The sequence below is a fragment of the Bos indicus genome, chromosome 3, assembly GCF_029378745.1.
Source record: "Bos indicus isolate NIAB-ARS_2022 breed Sahiwal x Tharparkar chromosome 3, NIAB-ARS_B.indTharparkar_mat_pri_1.0, whole genome shotgun sequence".
NCBI lineage: Eukaryota > Metazoa > Chordata > Mammalia > Artiodactyla > Bovidae > Bos > Bos indicus.
In genome coordinates this window covers 21,623,697-21,643,976 of record NC_091762.1, presented here as the reverse complement: position 1 = coordinate 21,643,976, position 20,280 = coordinate 21,623,697, and the positions used below count along the sequence as shown (strand labels likewise).

At 49.0% G+C, this 20,280-nt stretch overlaps 1 long non-coding RNA gene and 6 other non-coding genes across 7 annotated transcripts; all 7 read left to right on the top strand.

Moving 5' to 3' along the window:
* The first annotated feature begins 2,907 nt into the window (after window positions 1–2,907).
* Window positions 2,908–2,981, top strand: TRNAN-GUU (transfer RNA asparagine (anticodon GUU)). Its single transcript has one exon. It is a non-coding gene; the product is annotated as a tRNA-Asn (tRNA).
* Window positions 2,982–3,641: 660 nt separating this feature from the next.
* Window positions 3,642–3,714, top strand: TRNAV-CAC (transfer RNA valine (anticodon CAC)). The gene has a single exon. It is a non-coding gene; the product is annotated as a tRNA-Val (tRNA).
* Window positions 3,715–4,603: 889 nt separating this feature from the next.
* On the top strand, window positions 4,604–4,675 carry TRNAE-UUC (transfer RNA glutamic acid (anticodon UUC)). The gene has a single exon. It is a non-coding gene; the product is annotated as a tRNA-Glu (tRNA).
* A 986-nt stretch (window positions 4,676–5,661) lies between these two features.
* TRNAN-GUU (transfer RNA asparagine (anticodon GUU)) lies at window positions 5,662–5,735 on the top strand. Its single transcript has one exon. It is a non-coding gene; the product is annotated as a tRNA-Asn (tRNA).
* Window positions 5,736–14,297: 8,562 nt separating this feature from the next.
* LOC139182411 (U1 spliceosomal RNA) lies at window positions 14,298–14,461 on the top strand. Its single transcript, XR_011566074.1, has one exon. It is a non-coding gene; the product is annotated as a U1 spliceosomal RNA (small nuclear RNA).
* Window positions 14,462–18,831: 4,370 nt separating this feature from the next.
* LOC139182136 (uncharacterized) lies at window positions 18,832–19,579 on the top strand. Its single transcript, XR_011565698.1, has 2 exons — window positions 18,832–18,954; window positions 19,431–19,579. It is a non-coding gene; the product is annotated as an uncharacterized lncRNA (long non-coding RNA).
* LOC139182415 (U1 spliceosomal RNA) lies at window positions 19,073–19,236 on the top strand. Its single transcript, XR_011566078.1, has one exon. It is a non-coding gene; the product is annotated as a U1 spliceosomal RNA (small nuclear RNA).
* Window positions 19,580–20,280: the final 701 nt, after the last annotated feature.

Genomic DNA, 20,280 nt, shown 5'->3' with positions numbered 1-20,280 from the left:
TGATTTGGGGGGTAAGCTTTTCTCCCAAAATTTGTCAGGTTTACAGTATAAGGAAAGATGAACATTTACACAAAACCCTCAGACAAACCAGGCCGAAAGCACCTGGGGTGGCTCAAAATCAACCACGTGTCGTGGAGCCCACGAGGCAGGGCTCTGACACTTAAGCAGTCACAGATTCTTGTCAGAGCTTGGTCACGTCAGTTTCATTCCAATTTCTTAACATATCCAGAAATGGCACGATTTAAAAAAGAAGAGTGTACACATATTTAGAAGGTATGTATCCAAGTTGTCTTACAGTGTAGACAGTATTTATGTACACAAAATACCACCACACTAAATATTTACATGTATAACAAGTATACATCCACATGATGTCTCAAAGTAATAATCTTTACTTCTTCATTCTATCCCAGAGCCATTTCTTCCCTCATCCAATACACAGAACAGAAAAAAAAACAGCATCTGAAGAAGAGAGCTGCAGCCCAAAGAAAGGAGTCGGAAAGGTGGCCAGTGTTGCCTGGAGACACGTATTTGTTTCCCAGAGACTGGAACAGAGGTTGACACAGGAGGAAGGAGACAAAGGGGAGGCTCCTCTTAGGAGGAGGAAGTTCACAGCTCCGGGATGAAAAGATGAAACTTCCTTTTGGAAAATCAAGAAGCTGAGGGGTAACTAACAACACAAAGTGCTCCTCCAGGAGCCCTTGAAGGTCGGTCAAAGTTTATGAGTGCAAGGACCAGTAATGGTCTCTGGCTGATACAGAAGAAATGCACAGAAAGTATGTTGACAGATCACGGAATGGCCAGGAAACCTAGAGAAGCAGGCTCTCACAAGGGGCAGGGAGAAAAATCAAATGAGGTTAGAACCGCAATGGGTGGAGAGACGGTCTTTGAGGGACGAAAGCCTGGGTGTTGGATCTGAGAGCTAAGGAGCTGGTGGGGATGTGGTGGGAGCTGCCTGTGCTGGGGGCCAGTGAACGGAACTACCCTGGGGACGTAACTCCTCCTCCTCCCTCTCCTCCACTGCCGCTTCCCTCTCGCTGGTCCTCCCGCTGTATCCTGGTCCTCCCTTTGTACGGCTCCACCTCTCTCTCATCTCCCCTTCTTCCTTGCTCTCTTTCTCCTCATCTCCCCTTCTTCCTCGCTCTCTTTCTCCTCATCCCCTGTTTGCAGCTCCTTCCCTTCCCATTCCGCCCTGTCTTTCTGGACCTCCTTCTTCTGTCGCTAGCGCTCCTCCACCACCTCCGATTTCCACAGTTGGGAGGAGGATGCGGGAATATTTCCCACCATCCCAGGAAGCACGAATACCTTGCTCTCTGGGCAGGACACTCTGAGGGTCTCTGGGAGACTGAGTGAGGAGGCCCTCAAGTTGTTCTCGGCGAGGGGACACAAGAGCGACCGTCACCAGATCCCTGCCCTCCTGGAGCTCCCTTGAAACCAAAGAAGGCAGTGGGAGGACCCCACCGGTCCCAGAGGGGTGCCTCTCCAAAGGGTGCGCAAAGGCTCGTTTCCCCCACCGCTCCGTACTCTTCTCATTTCCTCCAACCTGCACATGGGTCCCCGTCTAGCAAGCAGAGAACTGGCGATCAAGGGGGTGGTCTGGCCACAGCGGAGCAAACCGCAAGAGCAATCAGTTTACAGAAATTTCTAGAAGCAGAAGGCGACTTTCAGGTAAAATAAATAAGGATCGTGGTTGTCAAAAGATTCAGAGGATTATGATAATAGTATTTATGATTTTGCTGCCTATAGCATTATTGATCCAGTAGTTTCTAAACCGAGGCACATCTGACAACAGCAGCGTGAAGAAGAATGCTCTTATTGCTCCCATTTTGCACAAGAAAGTAGGGAGATACCCAAAGTTTTCTTTATTTGTTCAAGGCCACACAGGGCAGAACCATTTTTACAACCCAGAGCTTGTGCTCCTGAGCACAGATTCGTTGGGTCTTTCTTCTCAGATGTGGCTGTGTCAACATCTCTCAGTTGGAGGGATGGGAAGAAGAGCAAGAAGAAGAGAGAAGGCAAGAGAAGGAGCAGGGACCGGTGGAAGCACAAATTCTTTGATCCTGCCCTCCCTGGCCTTCCCCTCTCAGCTTTCCCCTCCCCTCCTCGTCTTGCCTCCTGCTTTCCTGCGGGCACCAGCTTTTTCCTTCCTTCCCCACCCTGTTACCGGACTGGGACAATGCTCCTCTCTCGGGATCCCTGCCCAAGATCCTGACAGGTCTCAATGCCTTCCTCCCAAACCCACCTTCCCAGCTTGGCATTCACTTCCCGCCCTTTCCCGCTCCCACGTGGACCCCACAGGACGCAGCCTACCCAGCTGGGCACAGCCGGAGCACCCGAGACCTTTCCGTTGCCCGCCTCACGGGATGCCGCGAAATCTAACAACCGGCATAAAGGCATTTCAAAAGAACTTTTCGCTCTTCGAAAACTTTTCCGTATTTCCATTCTCAGGGGTCTTAATGGGACGAAGGGCTAAAGACGACAATGTATATTCATCCAAGTCCTAGAGCGTCCCGGTGAGTGCCAGACCCTGTCCTGGGCGTGCGGACACGGGGCGACCATCCCCACGACCTCTGTCCTGGTGGAAATCGCCTGGTGGACACAGGAAACCTAAGCACAACCTCGGCCCCGGAGGCCTTTGCCAGGGTGGGCAAACTCTCATTCATTGAGTGTAGGCGAGGATACGGGAAGAGCCATCATGGGAGCCCACCGGGTGTTCAGCTGTCCTTGGATCTCGTTCGATTCAGGCCCGGAGGGTCCGAACCCTGGATCCCGGTATCTCTGAGGGCGCTGGCATCTGTGGCGGGTAGGGGGCAAGGACGTGGTGCCGTATCCCTGGGGGCAGGGGACTTACCCTGGGAATGAGTACGTGTCTACTCCATACAGAGTCCAGAAAAGGCCTGTAGTGCTGTCTCTGTGGCGCAATCGGTTAGCGCGTTCGGCTGTTAACCGAAAGGTTGGTGGTTCGAGCCCACCCAGGGACGGTGGGGTGAGATTTTAGAGACCACCAAAGAGACTCCCTTTTGCCAAGAGGACACCGGAGAAGGGCTGCGGCGAGCCGGCTTGCGGAGAAAGAGCACAGAAGTCAGGTGCAAAGGAGCAGCGGGGAGGGCGGGTCCCGGGTGGATTGGAAGCGTCGGTCATTCCTGAGAGCCCAGAGCGCTGACCGCCGGCGCCGTGAAAAGGGTCACCGAGGCGCGGGTCCGCAGGGGCGGAGGGACGGCGTCCACGCTGCTGGGCTGCGGGGTCTCCTGGGCCTCGGGCGCACCCCCCACCCCCTGCGGCTTCCCGGAGCCGGGGAGTCGGCGGGGGGGGGGGGGGGGGGGAGGGGAGGTGGGGGGGGGGGAGGGGAGGTGGGGGGAGGGGCGGTGGTGGGCGACCCCTGCGATCGGGTGCGGAGCTTAGGGTCTGACGACTCTGGGTTGGGTGCGGGAACCCGAAGGCAGCCTGTGGGGGCCCGAGGGTCCTCACTTGGGGGGAGAGGAGGAACCCTAAAGCAGAGCCCTCGGGAGCCGCCGTCTCCGTGCCTGAGAGAGCCTGGGGCTTCAAGGTTCCCGTTTGAGTGTTAAAAACTGGTGGTCTAGATACCGATGGCGGGACCTCGGGTTTTCATGGATACGGTGTTAAGCGGTACCGGTTGTCCTGTTTCCGTAGTGTAGTGGTTATCACGTTCGCCTCACACGCGAAAGGTCCCCGGTTCGAAACCGGGCGGAAACAGACCGCTTATTTTCTTCCCACCCCGCCCTCTCCTACCGAGATTTGTTTTCTGATTGGCAAAACCACAAGGTTCCAAAGGCTCGGGGTGAAGCAGAGGACGTAGCTGTAGGAGGAGTTGGTGACCACCTGGAAGTCTACTCAGCACTAGCAAGCAGCCCTCCTTTCTCTGCTCCGAGTCCCTGTGAATCCAGGCCCAGTTCATCCCCGGGGCGGGCAAGGACAAGACTGACTTCGAGTCACCCTTACGTCCTGAAACCCCGAGCCTTGGCTCCCTGTCGGGCCCCTGGGTCTCCTCCACGTGTTCACAGATTGTCTCTGAAAACCATGGAGTTCATTCCCGTGACGCTCACTTGCTTTCCCCCACCTCGGAACACCTGAGGAGCAGTTTTATCTCCCTGGTAGAAGAAAAGAGACCGCACCAAGGTCTCACCGTGGGCTCCAGCCAAAGACACGGAAGTGAAGAATTTAAGGCTCCACGAACTGAGCCGGTCGCGGAGGGAAAGGAACCGGTACCCGTGCGGTCGTCAGGAGAGGCCCCGGAGCCAGGTCAGAGATCTGGAGGTAGACGGATCCGCTCATCACCCGCTGAAAGCCAAGTCGAGTCCCTGACTCGAGGGAATACCGAGGTTCACAAAGAGAGCATGCCCTGGGCTCGGCAGCACACAGCGCTAGAGCTGGACCAGGAGGGACCCAACCGGATAGTTTGTGACCTGGTCTCAGAACGAGAAGCGTCTCCCAGGAACGGGGATTTGAAGGGCTGCGAGCCTTGCACAGCTGCATACAGCCGTGGGGGCGCTGGGACATTTCCTTTCCTGTTCTCTGCATCTCTGGTTTCATCTTTGCACTCTCAGTTTTCACCTGGACAGCCAAGTCCACTTTCCTCCGCGGTTCCCTGGTGGTCTAGTGGCTAGGATTCGGCGCTTTCACCGCCGCGGCCCGGGTTCGATTCCCGGTCAGGGAAAGCTGTTTTCTTCTCCATTCCTCGATGTCTTCCTGTCCAGATCAGAATTGTCTTTTGCTTCAAGGTCCAGTGCAGTAGAGCGTCTGCACTGAGTCCCGGCCTCAGGGTCCTTGACATCAGGCAGGCTGGAGGAGACTCCCCGGATGCAGTGAACAGCCTGGGCTGCCCAGCTCTCCTCTCCACTCTTTTCTCTCTGCTTGTTAGAAACCCAGAGTCTTCCTTACAGAGTTTTCATCCAAAGAGAATCAGGGACTCGAGTTCCAAAGATTCATTCAAAACCAAACCCCAAACCCTCCAAAACATACATCCAAGTTACAAGAATAGTAACATCGTGTATTCTGTACTCAGCCGCACAGTTCACATTTTCCCACGTTTGCTTTGTCACTCTCTCCATGGAAACCTGAAATCCATTCTCTTTAGGATGCGGAGAAGCTTCCGGGGGAGTTCGATTCGGATCTCCAGGAAGTGCAGGCCAGGCATGCTCTGCGCTTGTAGGAATACCCCACCCCACCCCCACCCCCAACCCCAGGACCGTCTGCTATCCGGACTCCTCCGGGTCGTCTTGATGGACAGTGGGGTCTTGGGTCAGCCTGAGCGCTAGAACCACCTGCCTCGGGAAGACCCATGGGGAAGTGCAGCTGCCCCCTTGGCTCTTGCCTGGCTCTCTGTGCCCAGAACACAAAGGGGAAGCCTTCTTTCCTGTGGTGGGAGGATGAGTGGACCAGGTGGGAGATGCATCAGAGGGAGGGGAAGTATTCTCGAGAGCTTTCCGGAATTGTCTGCTTGGGTGGCTGTCCTGGGATAATGGTGTTTTGTGTAGTCTTCTCCTGGTCTTGACCCAGTCTCAGGTCCGATGTGATTCACCGTTCTCATCTTTCCGTTTTCCCGAGGCTTTGGAACCGGCACCGTTTCTCTGCGGAGCAGGAGGCACGTCCTGGGAATTCTTGTCTCCAGCACAAAGAGTCGAGGGGGCCCGGTGTGGTCCTGTCTCTGTGGCGCAATCGGTTAGCGCGTTCGGCTGTTAACCGGAAGGTTGGTGGTTCGAGCCCACCCAGGGACGGGCGGTCGAGGTTTTAGAACCCATTCGAGGTTTTCCGTGCCGACGACCATTCAAGCGGTTCTTGGCCCACACAAAAATATGCTCTCCTGCATTCGGGGTCCGGACTGCTGCCAGTCTGGGCCACCTCACCTTTCCCACCCTGTACTCTGCAAGTGCAAGTGTATTCCTATTCACTCATACTTGCCTAAGGCAGGACCTCCTGAGACAGATCAAGGGATCCAGTTTCTGGTGGGGTCAAGTCTTTATTCTGCCAAGTACATAGACTTAGACAAGTAAGTTATACCTTATGTGCCCCAGGTTTTTCACCTGTAAAAGGAGGCCAGCACTTAGCAATTGTTCTGTCAATAATGTTATCAGTGAACCCACCGTCATCATTAGCCTCTGCATTATTTTTCAGAAAGGCATTTCCTACATGGTTCATGTATTATTTGGTTTCATGGTTTTATGATGACAGATATGCTGCAACCATCATTATTGTACTCACACTTCTGACCATTCGTGCAGGTATTTATTTCCACAGTGTAGAAACCTGGAAGTGCAGTCGCTTCCTTGAGTGTTTATATGCTTCTTAAGTTGGTAAGTCCTGCAACTTTGCCTTCCACAGAAGCGGGACTGAGTCGTATTTCAAATTATTTCCCAGTCGTTCGGTGTCCCTTTCTTCAATTACTTTGGCAACACAACAATTTTTCTATACATCTCTCTATGATTCTCTTAACTAACAAAGGGAGCAGTGGCCTCCTGACCCAACTAAGGGGAAAGACAATAGAGGGACGCTGTGGCATTACACAGAGGTGCTCTACTGCTTATGGTGGAGAGTTAGTCACTGACCACTTTTAAAGTCCTCCAGTAACTGTCCATTGTTTTGTCCGGTGACCTGGTCAACCGGGTCCAGAGAAGATGGCCAGGATGGCCTCTTTCTGCCGAGCAACTTATCCAAAGAGAAGACTCTCACTGATCCCAGAGCCTTTTTCCTTCTCCCCTTTCTTCTTTTATTTACAAACTTTGGTTACACTTTTAACGTGAGGAAAGAAAATTCGGTGCCTGTCCCTCCTCCTATAAAGTGGGGTGTTACCACGGAACACCCCATTTACTTTATTCCTTGACAGTTTTTTGGTTTGGTTATTTTTTGGAAGAGTCGGACACGACCGAGCGACTGAACGGGAACTGATAAAAGTTAGCCCATCACATGGGCTAACTCACATGTCGTGAGAGCCCGCGGAATCCTGCCCCTCGCAGGCTCCTGCTTCAGGCCCGGACCCTTAGAGCCATTGGCTCCTGTTTGCGCTGTTCTTCTATTAAATCTTATGTGCAGAGACTGTGCGTTTTGACGTTTTTGTACCGTGTGGTTTGGGGACAAATATGTTCTCTCTCTGATTTGTTCATCACTGATAAGATGGCGCTCGCTAGTGGCGAAGAACCTGCCTGCCATTGCGGAAGATGTTAAGTTACATGGTGTTCGATCCCTGGGTCAGGAAGACCCCCTGGAGTAGGGCACGGCAACGCACTCCAGTATTCTTGCCTGGAGAATCCCATCTGACAGAGGAGCCTGGCAGGATACCGTCCATAGGGTTGCACAGGGTCTGGACACGACTGAAGCGATTCAGCGCGCATACCCGCAATTTCTCCTATCAATGTGGGAATCTGGTCTCATTTTAGGAAGTGAACCTCTGGGGATAATCCACATTGAGTGGTGGTTGACAGGGGTCCGTTCCCTGTGAGGTAGAAGACAGTTACACTGGACCATGAGGCTTTTTTCATTGCTGCTTGTCTTGATGATTCTGGTATTTCCTGGGATGTGGCACGGCCCCAGTGAGAAGTTGTCCACTTCTCCTCTTTCCACTGTTTGGTCAAATCCAGGTGGGCCCAGTCTATCCTAGTCAAGCACTGCACAAGTGTCGTAAGAGATTAACACAGGAAGGATACTGAATTTTTAGCATGGAACAGACAGTTTCTTTCACTGGTATATGAAAGTTTCTAAATAGCTGAAAATAGTCAACAAGTGAGGTAAGGATTGTTGAAATCAGACTACAGAATGCAGAGGAAAAGACATATCTTTGCAAAGAAGCAATGAAGTCAGCAACGTGAACACTTCTGACAACCCTGCAAATCAAGATTGAATACTTCCAGAACCATAAGCAAGTTCAGCCCTCAAGAAAAAGGAATGACTAGCCATGACTTCAAGCACAGTTTTATACACTGGGGACTCATAAGTGTATTACAGAATTCCTATTTTCCTCAGTGAGATTCCTCCAATATCGCTTAATTGTATTTCATTTTGTTTCTCACACTGGCAAGTGTTGTTAATAAACATCATTGACTCTGCTTTCACCTTAAATAAGGCTCGCTAATTTTTAAAAAAATTTATTTATTTTTGGCTGCCCTGTATTAGTTGCTTTGTGTGGGTTCTCTCTAGTTGGCGCGTGCAGGCTTCTCGTTGCAGTGGCTTCTCCTGTTTCAGAGCACAGAGTCTAGGTGCATGGGCTTCAGTAGTGGCAGCACACAGGCTTGGTAGCGGTGGCTCGAGGGTTTTAGTTGCTCTGTGGCATGTGGAATCTTCCCAGACCAGGGATCGGACCTGTTTCCCCTCCACTGGCAGGCAGATTCCTATCCACTGTACCCCCAGGGAAGTCAAGCAAGGCCCACTGCTTTGATGTATTTTTTTCCCCTGTTTAAATATATTTTCTCAGAAACAAGTCAATACACTTTCTCTCACTCTGGGGAGAACAGACAAGTTAGGCCTCTCAAAATTTAAAGATGTCACTCCTCTTAAGGAAAGTGATAATCAGTTCCGTAAATGTAAAATTAAAAAATGAAGACTTTCTGGAGAAAATACTCTACTGTTTATGCTTCCATGTGGTATTTATATAAGGAAAATTTTGTTGCTAAATTTGTGACAAGGAAAAAAAATAGATTTAACTGTAGATTGAGTAAATGGTCTTGATTACTTGGAACAGCAACCATGAAGGAATGAAATTGATAACAGATTATTCTTAATACTTTTAAACAATTTAAATAACTTACATAATGGCCTTCAAAATGTTTACTCATGTTCGTTTTTTTTTTTTTTTTTAATGGAAGCGACTCAGAATAATTACATTGTTTTTCTCATTTTGGTCTAACACCAACTCTATATGTATTTTCAGATTATCTTATAAAGGTGTAGAAAATAATGGTGGTATAATATTTTAGTATTTAAGTCTTGGGTTTATTTAGGTTGAAAATCTGAATTACATTGGACTTCCTAAGTTTCCTATGCTGGTTGTACTGCTCAGATAAGCCAACATAGCCAATGAGTATTTAAACTTCTAAAAGTTTAAATTTATGTCTTGAAGTATACTGAATATACTAATATCTGTAAAGGGGAATGAATAGTTACAATTCTAGACACCAGAGGACTCAATCATTCCCCCTACAATATTTGGTTTATATTTTTAGGTGTCCTGTAATTAATATATGATTCCATATATACACCAATATATGATTCCAACATTCTTGTGTTCCGACATGTGTCTGCTTAAATGACAGATTCATGATCTATAGTTTCCTTTGACTCTATTAAATTGATTTAATGAACGAATCATCTTTCGTTGCCTGCAAGTTTGTTCTCTCTTTGTCCTTTCCATTTGTCCTAATTTCCTGGTAGATTGGCTGACAGCAGAAATACCGCTTTAGTTGGGGAATGCTGTTGTTGTTTACAAATATTTCTATATCTTGTTCGTATATGGCTGATGCCGGGCATATTACTACGTGTTCCCTTGACGAAAGTTCGGTGCAGTGGTTTGTTGTTTTTAGTGCTCTGACATTTCAGAATCATAACCTTAATGTTGTGCGCTGCACAGCTTCTCAAACTTTTTTGAAGCGTCACCTTATTTCTTATTAGGCATCCATTTTTTCGCATGGCACTTGCTTTCTATCATAGCAACTACCAAAATCCAGCTTTGCAGAGATATGATACCATAGTAAAGAGTGTAAAATAGTCTAATGTTGGCAGATTTTACTATGTAGATTACACCTCAATAAACTCAAGAAAGAAAAGTAAAAAGGCAAACAATACCAAAATTTCACAGGATGGAGAGCACTGTAAATTCTTTTTCATTTCTAAAAGGAGTGTTAGTAAGGTCAACAAAGTTGGAGAGGAATTTGGCAGCATCAGCTAAGGGTCGTACATACACTATCACGTGCTGTGGCCCAGAAATCGTACTTTTATCTCTGCTATATATGTGACCTCTGCTGTCCAATGAGACAGGTACAAGTCACGGGTAACTACCGAACACTTGTAGTGTTTCTAGTGTCACACGTGGTAATGATGAGTGTTTGTTTGTTTGTTGTTTTTTTTTTAACGCAGTAAATCTCACAAACTTTTAAAATAGGTTGTAATTGAAAACTTTAAATTCCAGGTGACTGGTGTAACGCTCGGAGAAGGCAATGGCACCCCACTCCAGTACTCTTGCCTAGAAAATCCCATGGACGGAGGAGCCTGGCAGGCTGCAGTCCAAGGGGTCGCTGAGAGTCGGACACGACCAAGTGACTTCCTACTTTCACTTTCCACTTTCCTGCATTGGAGAAGGAAGTGGCAACCCACTCCAGTGATCTTGCCTGGAGAATCCCAGGGACGGGGAAACCTGGTAGGCTGCCGTCTATGGGGTCGCACAGAGTCGGACACGACTGCAGCGACTTAGCAGCAGCAGCAGCAGCAGGTGTGATGCTAATAAAGGGAAACCTCACTAAAATTGAGTCAGGAGACCAGAAGGGGGAGCTCTCATGGATTACCACTCAAGTTCAAATACAGGAAGACTTGTCAATCATAGACCTAAACAGAAGAATCATCAATAGGAAAGAACAATCAGTTGTAGGCCCGGACAGAAAAAGATGTACCTTGTATCTCCTGCAATATATCAGCAACTCGGCCAATGAGAAACTGTCACCACCCTGATCTTTCACTTTTCCCCAGTGTCCTTTGGTTCAAAACAAGTCCTCTCAGCTTCTTTCTCTTTCTCTCTCAAAGAACGTTCCTTCTTCTCCTTTGTGTGCAATTTGCCTATGCTTTTGCCATAGTTTGCTTGTCCTGCTTTGTGATTCCCCTGCTATTTCTGAATCAACCCACTTTGTTGGGGAGAAAAACCCTAAAATTTTTATTCTAAAGGTCAACCCTGGCATTATTTTATTGGAATGGGCTGCCCTAGAGAAATGTGTATGTCCTTGAAAAGTCATAAGAGAATGTTCGTATCGTACCATTTCAGAATATCCTCAACTGGATAAGTATACTGAGATATATTCTTCCAAGGAACACACACAGAGACAAAGAACTACCTGAAAACTATGGTTAAATCTCATAGACGTTACGCTGAGTGAAAGAAGTCAGGCCCATACCCCTCCTTCCCAAACAAACAAACCCAGTTCTTCGGAGGGGTGTGTGTGTATGTGATTACTCTGAGCTCTTTCATGGACGTCATGAGGAAGCCTTTTGTGGTCTGGTGATTTATCATACCTTAGATCTTTGGTAATGCTTCACTAGTTATTCAGGTTGGTGTGCACCGGTAATCGTTTTGGAAGCGTATACGCTTTGAACTTTACACATGTTATTCCTCATTTTGTCAAACATCTAAAACCACTTGGTTATGGCTAATGTGATGTTGATACTTATTCTTTTCTTTTGGCCTGGGCTGGGAGGCAAAGTAAACTCGAAATACTTATTGGGCTATTTTGGCTGTCCTCAGACTTTTGGCTTTCCTTCACTATCAGATAGCTGATTACTTATTTATATGTTGCTCACAATCATTATCTTAAGTTGACCTTCAACTGTTAATACTGTGTCAAAGAGAAAATGTGGTGTTATTTTAAGAATAATTAATTACAATAATTATATTTAAGAATCTGCCGACCGATGCAGGGACACAGGTTTCATCTCTTGTGAGGGAATGTTCCATGTGTTGTGTGCCACACCTACGGAGCCCGCTGGCCTAGAGCCTGTGCCCGGTAGCAAGAGACGTTACCGCAAAGAGAAGCCCCTGATTGCCACAACTAGAGAGATGCCTATGCGCAGCAGCGAGACCCAGCAGTCAAAACTAAAATAAATAAATAATTATGGAAGAAAAAAATACTTATAAGCCAAGGAAAAGGGTGGTATGTGAAGTTGAGAAATCCTGATGAGGAAAGTAGTTCCACTAGGCTTAGCTATCTCAGACGTGTCAAAGGGAGGACTCTGGCAGGTATGACACACGGAAATTTGCCACAGTCATTTCACTACTAAACATTCAAGAAGTTTTGGAGCATCCACACGTAGCCAAGAATATTTACCTGATTAGTCATCTTCACCAGATCAACCAGTCCAGACTAGCTGTTTGATGGCTTTCAGCTTATCTATTTATCAAGGGTTCTTAGGAGACCCGGGTTCGATTCCTGGGTGGGGAAGATCCCCTGGAGAAGGAAATGGCAACCCTCTCCAGTATTCTTGCCTGGAGAATCCCATGGACAGAGGAGCCTGGCAGGCTACAGTCCATGGGGCCACAAGAGTCAGACACGACTTAGTGACTAAACCACCCCCTTAGCCTTCCTTAATCGATAGAAATTGATAAGAGGACAGACTAGAAACTCAGGTAAGGCTTTATTGGGATCCCTGCTGCAGCAAAACAAGTAACAGGTTCCCTTGTTTGCCCTGGGTGGGGGGCAGGGGGAGGGATGGTGTGCTGGTTCCTTCCACGGGGTGGGTGGAGGGGTCAGGCTACAGGACTGGCTCAGGGGGTTTGCCTGTGTGTTTCCTGGTGTCGTGTGCAGGGGGAATGTGCAGTACCCTGCTTTTGCTCCGGGCACCCTGTTTTTGGCACCAGTTCTTCGGAGATGACAGTTGGGATTTTGGTCTTTTTGTATCTTGTTGTCCACAATTTCCACCAAAGGCATACATGCAGTTATTTTTTGTCCCCTATTGTTTCTTTGTATTTTGTTGCTGGGGAAGACATTTGGATCTCAAGGACACAGCAGTGAGTGGTGGCCTGAAGCAAGATCTTTGTTGCCTGTCCAAGAATTGGACCAGGGTAGCCTGTGTGAAAACCAGGAATCCTAGCCACCAGTCCATCAAGAGCTAGGGCTAGAAGCAAAGTTGGCCTGACTAGCGCCTTCATTGAAAACTGAATTTCTTAAAGCGACAAAAGCTGAAAAGACAGGTACAAAGTGCATTATTAGAGCCACAGCACAAGTTGGAGGGCACACGGATACACAATTTATTTAAGACAGAAGCAAGGCAGAGAGACACACTCAGAGAGAAAGGGTGTGTGTGTCCTCCTTAACGAGAAGGAGTGTATCAGAGAGGTGATTCAGATCACTTATATAGGACATTTCTTCCGGGCGCAGAGGCCTAGGGCGAGGTTAACACCACCTATTAAGGGGTGGCTCCGTCTACCTCCTTTTTGACCCAGGAAAAAGCTTTGTAGGCATGGATAGTCTGCAAAGATCTCCTTGACCTCAAAAATACGAAATACGTGGTCTCTTTATTTCTATCCAAGCGGGACTCAGCTCTTCCTTGCTCCTCCTGATATCCTTATCTTAAAGAAGCTTTAGAGGTACATGGGATATTTAGTTGCAGCATGAAAACTCTTAGTTGTCCCAGGTGGGATCTAGTTCCTTGACCAGGGATCCAGCTCCGGCCCCAGGCACTGGGAAGTGTGGAATCTTAGCCAGTGGACCACTAGGGAAGCCCCTGTCCTTAGTCTGGAGTATCTGTCCACAGGAGACAGATTCCAGCTGCTCAGCGTGGGGCGCATGGAATTTCTGCCTCAGTTTGTCCAGGTGCAAACATTGCAGCAAAGGGTCCCAGGTCCCAGCCTGTCTCAGTAAGACAGAGGATACAGACAGGTGTTAAAATCTGTTCAGAGTCAAAACCACACCTGAAGCTGGAAATAAAATGAATGAAATTTCTGGTGAATGACCCAATTTTCACGAATGGAACTGAGTTCACGGCCAGTCGTGACGCCTAATGCGTTTTACTAGACATACACACAACACTACATCACAAAGACAACTGGATTTGAAAGGAACCGGTTTCCCCTGGACTGCTAAATGTTCTGTTCTCCCCGCTGAACGCCGTTATTTGAAAAAAGGTGTACAGGCTTCAGCCGACCGCCAGACCGGGGCTGGGCAGGACAAAAGTTAAGGCAGGCAGCCGAGCGCGCCGGGTCCCAAACACGTAGCGGGTGGGAGAACAGGAGCGGGAGGCGGACGTCGCTTCCCCCAGAGGGCGCCCGCCGGCCGGTTGGCCGGGCCGGACGGCGTGGGAGGAGGGAGGCGGGGCCTAGGGCGGGGCGTGGGCTGGAGGGCTTCCCGTGACGTCACGGACGAGGCGTGTCGTATGTAGATACCCGAGCGCAGGGGCTGCTGGGCCGTCAGCTGGTGCTGAAACACGATACGGTCTCCCGTGGCGTGGGAGAGAACTGAGGAGTTTCTGCTTGAAAGTGCGTGGGTGCGCTGTGTGGAAGGTCCAAGAAGGGTCGGGGATGCGGGGAGGAAAGTGAGCGTGTGTGTACAGTGCAGGGCGTCTGAGGTTGCGGTGGGGCGGCAGGCGGGCAACTCATACTTACCTGGCAGGGGAGATACCATGATCACGAAGGTGGTTTTCCCAGGGCGAGGCTTATCCATTGCACTCCGGATGTGCTGACCCCTGCGATTTCCCCAAATGTGGGAAACTCGACTGCATAATTTGTGGTAGTGGGGGACTGCGTTCGCGCTTTCCCCTGGTTATTCTCTGTGCAAGAGTAGGCTCGAGAAGCGTCTCTGATCACCCGGCGACGTTCCTCTGTGTGTTGGTTGGGTCGTTTCGTGAAGTCTGCGTGTGATAGAGGAAACCAGAAGCATATAAGAGCGTTTTAAAGGCATAGTCGGTTTTCGAGCTCGATTCGCGGTACGACCCGCGAGTTTGCGGCTGGAGGGACTGGTTCAGGAACAGGCATTTGTTTTTCGGTTTTGGGGGCATTGGAAACCTGCCTAGGACTACGCGTGGAGGCGGATTTCGTGGCAGGTTCGGTCGTTGAACGCTCTTTTCGGCCTCTTCTTGAAAAGTTTGTGCGTGAGGGAGGGCTTCTTCTGGGCGCAGGATCCAAGCAGTAGAAGCCCTTACCTGAGCCCAACACACGAAGTCGGTTGAGGTATCAGGAGGCGCCCCGTGACGAACTTCTCGTCGGCCTGTCTTGTGCGAGTCTGCCACTAGCCATTTTCCCAGCAGTGTCCTGCTTTCAGAGGCTTCATTTCTTGCGTGGTCAGCTGCCTTGCTTATTTATACATGCCTCAGTCATTGCTGGAGATACTGCTTAGATACTCTCCCACCCACCCCTTCTCACCCCAAGGGGTCTCTTCCCATTTCTGGATCCAGTTCTCTCATCACCCCCGCCTTTTCTCTCTAGGCCTTCTCCTGTTAAAAGCCGTACCTCTGTTTCATCCTCGAGTGTGCACCTGACATGCTTCAGTAGTCTGGCAAACTAGGAAACCTCCTTAACATCCCTTCTTGAATGGCAGTAGAATTCGTACTTTTTTTTTTTTTTTTTTCCTTTTGGTCAAAAGTAGTTTTCCTTTTCTTTCTATCTGAAAACATTGAACTACAATTTAGAAGAAAACCCCACGCCGAGTTGTCGGCAGTTTGCTGGGCTATTTGCCAGCCCCTTTCTCAGGATGTGTTGTTCCCACTTCTGATTCACAAAGTCCTGCTGGCAAATAGAAACCACTGGGCCAAACAGAAAAGGCAGGACCATGGCGGGAAGGACTGTCCTCCCCCTCGTGGCTGCCTCGGGGACGGCACTCGTAGATCCGCTCAGCCCCCAAAAGCCTCTGAGATCGGAGGAGGTGCTGGGAGTGGGGTGATGCTTAAGGGTAGGTCCAAAGAAAACTAACCAAAAAGCACACAGGATGCAGATCGAGGATGAGATTTCCTTGCTCACATATGAGCCATCTTCAGCATTACTGACTGGGGCATAGACATGGATTACTGTGATACTGAATGGTTTGCCTTGGAAACGAACAGAGATCATTCTGTTGTTTTTGAGATTGCATCCAAGTGCTGCATTTTGGACTCTTTTATTGACTATGATGGCTACTCCATTTCTTCTAAGGGATTCTTGCCCACAGTAGTAAGATATAATGCTCATCCGAGTTAAATTCACCCACTCCAGTCCATTTTAGTTTGCTGATTCCTAAAATGTTGATGTTCACTCTTGCCATCTCCTGTTTGACCGCTTCCAATTTGCCTTGATTCATGGACCTAACGTTCCAGGTTCCTATGCAGTATTGCTCTTCACAGCATTGGACTTTACTTCCAACAGTAGTGACATCCACAACTGGGTGGTGTTTTTGCTTTGGGACTCAACCCCAGCCAAAACCCACGGTACCTGGTCAGGTTCTTGATGTCTCCACAGAAAGAACTGAGTGAGAGACGAAGTGATAGGTAAGAAGTAGATTTATTCAGATTCAAGAGAAGCAAGCACACTCCACAGACAGAGTGTGGGCCATTGCAGAGGAAGAGTGCGGTCGCCAAGTGTGGCATGGTTAGTTTTCATAAGCTGGGTAGTTTTGTATGTGAATGAGTGGGAGGATTATCCCAACTGTTTTTGGGAAGGGGTGGGGATTTCCAGGATTTGGGCCACCGCCCACTCCTTGGTCTTTTAACATTGCCTTGGAACTGTCACGGCACCTCTGGGTGTGTCATTTCACTTGCCGATTGAGGACCAAGGTCTAGTCTTGTCTGCCATCTTGGTCCCATTTGATTCTAAAACCGGTTTATGTTGTGTCCTTGGGCTATGTCATTATTTCGAAAGTTGTGCCCTGCCCCTTTCCCTCCTGTTACAGAGGGGTCAGGCTTTCAAGGTGACTTAGGTGGTTTGCCTATGAGTTTGATGGTGGTGTGTGCAGGGGGAATGTGCAGTATTCTGCTTTTGCTCTCAGCTTTTGAACTGTGGTGTTGGAGATGACTCTTTAGAGTCCCTTGGACAGCAAGGAGATCCAACCAGTCTACCCTAAACAAAATCAGTCCTGAATATTCTTTGGAAGGACTGATGCTGAAGCGGAAGCTCCAATACTTTGGCCACCTGATGCGAAGAACTGACTCATTTGAAAAGCCCCGGATGCTGGGAATGGTTGAAGGCGGGTGGAGAAGGGGGCGACAGAGGATGATATGGTTGGATGGCATCACGGACTCAATGGACATGAGTCTGAGTAAGCTCCGGGAGTTGGTGATGGACAGGGAAGCCTGGCGTGCTGCAGTCCATGGGGTCGCAAAGAGTTGGACACGACTGAGCGACTGAACTGAACGGAACTGATCCTCTTTTTGCCACCAGCTCTTCATAGATGACACTTGAATCTTCGGTCTTTTTGTCTCTTGTCCATAATTTTCTCCAACTGCATACATGCAGTTGTTTTTAGTCCCTATTGTTTCTTTCTATTTTGTTGCTGGAGGAGACATTTTGATCTCGAGGACACAAGCAGTGAGTGGTGGCTTGAAGCAGTGAGTGGTCGCTTGAAGCAAGATCTTTGTTCCCTGACCAGGAATTGAACCAGGGTAGCCTGAGTGACTTCACTTTCACTTTTCACTTTCATGCATTGGAGAAGGAAATGGCAACCCACTCCAGTGTTCTTGCCTGGAGAATCCCGGGGACGGGGGAGCCTGGTGGGCTGCCGTCTATGGGGTCGCACAGGGTCCGACACGACTGAAGCGACTTAGCAGCAGCAGCAGCAGCAGCAGCCTGTGTGAAAACCAGGAATCCTAGCCACCCTTCCATCAGGAGCTAGGGCTAGAAGCACGGTTGGCCTGGCTCTTGCCTCTACTGAAAAATGAATTTCTCAAAGAGGCAAAAGCTGTAAAAGTAGGTACAAAGTTTATTATTAGAGCCACAACACAAGTCAGGGAGCACATAGATACACAGCTTATTTAAGACAGAAGTAAGGCAGAGATGCACACTTGGAAAGGGTGTGGGTGTCCTCCTTAACGAGGAGCAGTGCATCAGAGAGGTAATTCAAATCACTTATATAGAGCATTTCTTCCATTTTGGCCAATTATCTCATCTTTTTTTCCCCACACCTGACCTCTCCTGGGGCCCTTCCTGACATGCATGTGAAATTTTTTGCTAAGAAGGACTGTAGCACAGAGGGCTCCTGGGAGGTTGACACCAACAATCACCGGGTGGCTCCTCCCCTCCTTTTTAACCTGGGAGGAATTTTTCTGAGCATGTGTAGTCTGTGAAGGTCTCCTGGACCTCAAGAATGCAAAATAGGTGGCCTCTATCTTCTATCCAATAAGGACTCAGCTCCTCCTTACTCCTCCTAATATCCTTATCTTGGAGCATCTTATCTTTATACAAAATATTTATTTATTAGGCATGAAGGATCTTTAGTTGCAGCACGTAAACTGTTAGTTGTCCCTTGTGGGATCTAGTTCCTTGACCAGAGATTGAACCGGAGTACGGAGTTCATCACTGGATCACTAGGGAAGTCCCTGCTCTTAGCCCGGAGTTAACCGTCTGCAGGGGATAGATTGCAGCTGCTCACCCTGGGACCCATCAAATTCCTGCCTCGGTCTGTCCAGGTGCAAACACTGCAGCAAAGGGTCCCAGGTCCCAGCCTGTCTCAGTAAGACAGAGGATACAGACAGGTGTTAAAATCTGTTCAGAGTCAAAACCACCCCTGAAACTGGAAATAAAATGAATGAAATTTCTGATGAATGACCCAATTTTCACGAATGGAACTGAGTTCACGGCCAGTCGTGACGCCTAATGCGTTTTACTAGACATACACACAATACTACATCACAAAGACAACTGGATTTGAAAGGAACCGGTTTCCCCTGGACTGCTAAATGTTCTGTTCTCCCCGCTGAACGCCGTTATTTGAAAAAAAGATGCACAGGTTTCAGCCGACCGCCAGACCGGGGCTGGGCAGGACAAAAGTTAAGGCAGGCAGCCGAGCGCGCCGGGTCCCAAACACGTAGCGGGTGGGAGAACAGGAGCGGGAGGCGGACGTCGCTTCCCCCAGAGGGCGCCCGCCGGCCGGTTGGCCGGGCCGGACGGCGTGGGAGGAGGGAGGCGGGGCCTAGGGCGGGGCGTGGGCTGGAGGGCTTCCCGTGACGTCACGGACGAGGCGTGTCGTATGTAGATACCCGAGCGCAGGGGCTGCTGGGCCGTCAGCTGGTGCTGAAACACGATACGGTCTCCCGTGGCGTGGGAGAGAACTGAGGAGTTTCTGCTTGAAAGTGCGTGGGTGCGCTGTGTGGAAGGTCCAAGAAGGGTCGGGGATGCGGGGAGGAAAGTGAGCGTGTGTGTACAGTGCAGGGCGTCTGAGGTTGCGGTGGGGCGGCAGGCGGGCAACTCATACTTACCTGGCAGGGGAGATACCATGATCACGAAGGTGGTTTTCCCAGGGCGAGGCTTATCCATTGCACTCCGGATGTGCTGACCCCTGCGATTTCCCCAAATGTGGGAAACTCGACTGCATAATTTGTGGTAGTGGGGGACTGCGTTCGCGCTTTTCCCTGTGCTCTTTGGTTGCTGAAAGTCAGACTATGGCTTTTTAAGTGTTAATAAGTGATCTTTAGCCCTTTTTATGGTGCTGTACGCTAATAACCCCATTGGTGTGACTTAACTGTTATTTACGTTTATGAGGTTAAGTAGGGTTCATATGTTATTCTTTTTCGGTGAGTGTTCCAAAGGACTGTTTTTTTTTTTGCAGGGCTAGTTGGTTAGAGTGGTTTGTTTTTTTTCCCTTGTGGACTATCGGACAGTCCTCTGAAGTGCCCCACTGCAATGACCTGGCCCCTTCGACATTCAGCTTCGTTTTTCACGTAATTCCTTCAGGATTCCTGAAAAACCGCAGCTCTATCTCGCCGGACTATAGATTAAATCTTACGGAGTGGTCTGATCTCCCCCAGATTGGAACTGGAAGGACGCTAGGTTCTAAGTAGTCCTCCGTCACCCTAACGTTACTGAAATTCACGGCTTTGAATCGGTGATGGTATATGAAACTGTATAATTTCCTGTTCTCACATTTTCTTATGCTTTCAAATGTCACCCTGCTTATTTAACTTATACGCAGAATACATCATGGGAAACGCTGGGCTGGAAGAAGCACAAGCTGGAATCAAGATTGCCGGGAGAAATATCAATAACCTCCGATATGCCGATGACACCACCCTTGTGGCAGAAAGTGAGGAGGAACTAAAGAGCCTCTTGATGAAAGTGAAAGAGCAGAGTGAACAAGTTGGTTTAAAGCTCAACATTCAAAAAACGAAGACCATGGGCAACTGGTCCCATCACTTCATGGGAAATAGGTGGGGAAACAGTGGAAACAATGTCAGACTTTATTTTGGGGGGCTCCAAAATCACTGCAGATGGTGATTGCAGCCATGAAATTAAAAGATGCTTACTCCTTTTAGGAAAGTTATGACCAACCTAGATAGCATATTCAAAAGCAGACACATTACTTTGCCAACAAAGGTCCGTCTGACAGTCAAGGCTATGGTTTTTCCAGTGGTCATGTATGGGTGTGAGGGTTGGACTGTGAAGAAAGCTGAGCGCCGAAG